We start from the raw sequence: 4031 nt of genomic DNA on the forward strand, positions 1-4031 counted from the left end.
AGTAGAAAGTTGAAGAAAGGCAACGTAAACAAACACCAAAATGATTTTCGAGCTAAAAGAGTTCCATATCTACTTATAGTGGTTCCATGCAAGTTGTAGGAAAAACTGTTAACGTTTCTTCCTCTTCCTGCTTCTGCTAATGTTCCTTCTCATCCCCCTCTTCTTCTCCCCCCCCCCTCTCCTCCTCCTCCTCCTCCTCCTCCTCCTCCTCCTCCTCCTCCTCGTTCCCTTCTCTTAAAATTATCCCCTCCTTCTCAACTAACACCAGTTTCACGATTTAAATTATCATTATCATAACGCAATCAACCAACACCGCAGCCACTACCTCTCTTCTTATAATAATAATAATAATAATAATAATAATAATAAATAATAATAATAATAATAATAATAATAATAATAATAATAATAATAATAATAATAATAATAATAATAATAATAATATCAATAATCATAATGATGATGATGATATAATAATAATAATAATAATAATAATAATAATAATAATAATAATAATAATAATAATAATAATAATAATAATAATAATAATAATAATAATAATAATAATAAAAGTAATAATAATAATAATAATAATAATAATAAATAATAATAATAATAATAATAATAATAATAATAATAATAATAATAATAATAATAATAATAATAATAATAATAATAATAATATAATAATAATAATAATAAATAATAATAATAATAATAATAATAATAATAATAATAATAATAATAATAATAATAATAATAATAATAATAATAATAATAATAATAATATAATAATAATAATAATAATAATAAAAAATAATAATAATAATAATAATAATAACAATAATAATAATAATGATAGGAAAAAAATCAAGATTTTCACGCCTTTAGGCGTAATAAGTATAAGTAAAATTATAATTTCTCATACATTATCTTTTCCTACTTTGGCAGGGAAGGATTTAACTGTCGTGCACAAATTATTTACGGTTCTGATTACTGACCGCAATCATGGGTTCGATTTGACATTGTTATAATGGACAATATAGAATGTTGGTTTGGGACATGACAACCACGAGTCCAGAACCGTTTTGACTCAATTTACCATTCTGTCGTTTTGACTCAATTTACCATTCTGTCGTTTTGACTCAATTTACCATTCTGTCGTTTTGACTCAATTTACCATTCTGTCGTTTTGACTCAATTTACCATTCTGTCGTTTTGACTCAATTTACCATTCTGTCGTTTTGACCCAATTTACCATTCTGTCGTTTTGACTCAATTTACCATTCTGTCGTTTTGACTCAATTTACCATTCTGTCGTTTTGACTCAATTTACCATTCTGTCGTTTTGACTCAATTTACCATTCTGTCGTTTTAAATGTGTCATTTGTATCTTATTTTTGGAATTTTTGTGTTTGAATCAACCTCTACTGTGCATTTTAAAACTGGAATGGCTTTGCCATATTTATCCACCGTAAACGAAAAAGAAATGTAATCTTTGACTTATCATTTTATTTAATATGATTCCTGTTTAAATGTTCTCAGATTTCTAACCCTATTTTGCTCGCAGAGATATACCTGTAGAATTCATGTTAAAGCCTCATTTCTACCTATCACCTTTATGAGTGTTTGCTATAATTTTCTAATGCATTTTAATACCTGTAGAATTCATGTTAAAGCCTCATTTCTACCTATCACCTTTGTGAGTGTTTGCTATAATTTTCAAATGCATTTAATACCCGTAGAATTCATGTTAAAGCCTCATTTCTACCTATCACCTTTGTGAGTGTTTGCTATAATTTTCTAATGCATTTTATTAATATTTTCATTTCTGCATATTCTTTTTAAATTATGATTTGACTCATGTGAAGACAGTTTATTTTTATTATCATTTCTATTGTAATTCCGGTTAATACTGTTTTTGAACAGTTAATGTGACTGAAATATATATTCTTAAATATTATATTTTGAAGTCGACCTGCTGTAAATACAGTCCTTCTTGACATGCTGTTCTGCTGTTCATACGATCCTGCTCTACGTATCCCGCCATAGACATTCTATTCTCTTATCGTCCATCATATTTTATATCGTCATCATCAACAACGTATTCGTTATGGGACAGCGTGGCTCAGCGGTATGGTCCTTGCTTCGTACCCGAAAAGTACCGAGTTCGACTACCCGTGGTGAGTGGCCTTGAGCAAGTCACATAGCCTTAGTCTAGCCTTTGCGGCGCTGCACTGCGGCTGACGCTTGGGTTATTCATGTCTTCCCTTGGAATAGACCCTAAAGAAAAATATCCCCTATGGGATGAATAAAGGGAATTATTTTAAAATCTTAAAAATTCATTTCGTCAGTGTGAATGGCAGCGCTCTCTCTGGTGCGCTTTATTTTGTAATATCCAATAAAACATGACTCCTGCTAGTCGCTGATTCAATTTCTTTCCGACAGAGACAACGCTGTTAACGACCATATACTCATTTTACACATTTTTTTTGGTTGGTTTTGATATACTCGTATATTTTGTGTTCTTAAAAAGTCTTCTCACAGGTTTAGTGCGATTCACATTCTAACCCAAAGTCAGTTACTTTAATCGGTAATATACAAGTAGAACTTAGTTGAAATAATCATGAAACGGATGAAACGCACATTTTCCTTTCAGCATACGTTATTAACTAACAGACTCTGGAAAAAACTCTTTTTTAAAAATTTGACCAGAAAACTTGTCCTTCAAATATCCATCGATTTAAATGACCCTTATCTTGGCAAAAACTCCCAAACTTCGGACTTCGAAGTCCCAGGTTTGGGAGTTTTTTTCATTTTTTTTTCATACCAAGATGATGCCTTTTAAATCAATCGATATTTGAAGGACGAGTTTTCTGGTCAAATTTTTAAATACACGTTTTTCCAGAGTGCGACAGTCAACTGGTTAAACAGTCAATGATTGCGAACGGAAATCGCGGGCGCAGATAATATTATTTTTGGGATGTATGGAGAATATAATTTTATGGAGAGTTGTTCCGTTACAACAATGAATCTATAAACAATTTAAGTTGGAATCAATAGAGACCTTTAGTTCAATATTACATGCACAACAACAAATGTCATTTCTCGTTTAACGGTACAAATTAATTTCCGCTCACTCACAACACCACATTAGTCCATATATTTCCGCCAAGTGATAACATTAGATTACCTCTGGTTTGATGACCGGGTGTTATGAATAGCTCACACAAAAGGTTGGACAATTGGATTCAATAGTCCGATGTCACGCCGCCCGGCAACGGCGGCCATCTTGGTTCTAAACAAAGAAAATCATTACTTTTTATTCTTCATGCTGACTAGAATTTTTCATATACCTTGTGATCAGAATGTGTAAAAGTCAAAACATGATCAAATTTATGGGTTTTTTTCCTTCTGGATACGCTTTTATACTCGTCGGAGAAATATTTCATACGGCGTCCGCCATTGTTCCGATAGTTTAGAGCCAGTGTTACTAAGTTACCATGCGTCATTAGGAAGGAAGTGACGTTACGACTGTTGAAGAGTATTCTGGTCAGGAGTGCCTGGTTAAATAATTTAAAAATGAGAAAGGCACCCATGGGGTCCATTCTGAGCTGTAGACCACGTAGTTAAGGACCAAAACACTTGTTAAAGAGGAGTTTCTGCTACAACTTAAGCCATTCCTATTCGTTGAAGAGGAGTTTCTGCTATTACTTAAGCCATTCCTATTCGTTGAAGAGGAGTTTCTGCTATTACTTAAGCCATTCCTATTCGTTGAAGAGCAGTTTCTGCTATTACTTAAGCCATTCCTATTCGTTGAAGAGGAGTTTCTGCTATTACTTAAGCCATTCCTATTCGTTGACGTAAGGAAGCAAAGAAACACGAACTAAGAGATAATAATCGGCTATGTGGTCTAGTGGTATGACACTCGCTTTCGGATCGCAAGGTCCTGGGTTCGAGGCTCGCGCTCAGCGTATAGTTGAGTCCTTGGAAAAGGCCTATTTACTCACATTCTCTCACCGTACTCAGAT

The sequence above is a fragment of the Berghia stephanieae genome, chromosome 1 (genome assembly GCF_034508935.2).
Source record: "Berghia stephanieae isolate SIO BIC M18660-M18661 chromosome 1, UCSD_Bste_1.3, whole genome shotgun sequence".
NCBI lineage: Eukaryota > Metazoa > Mollusca > Gastropoda > Nudibranchia > Aeolidiidae > Berghia > Berghia stephanieae.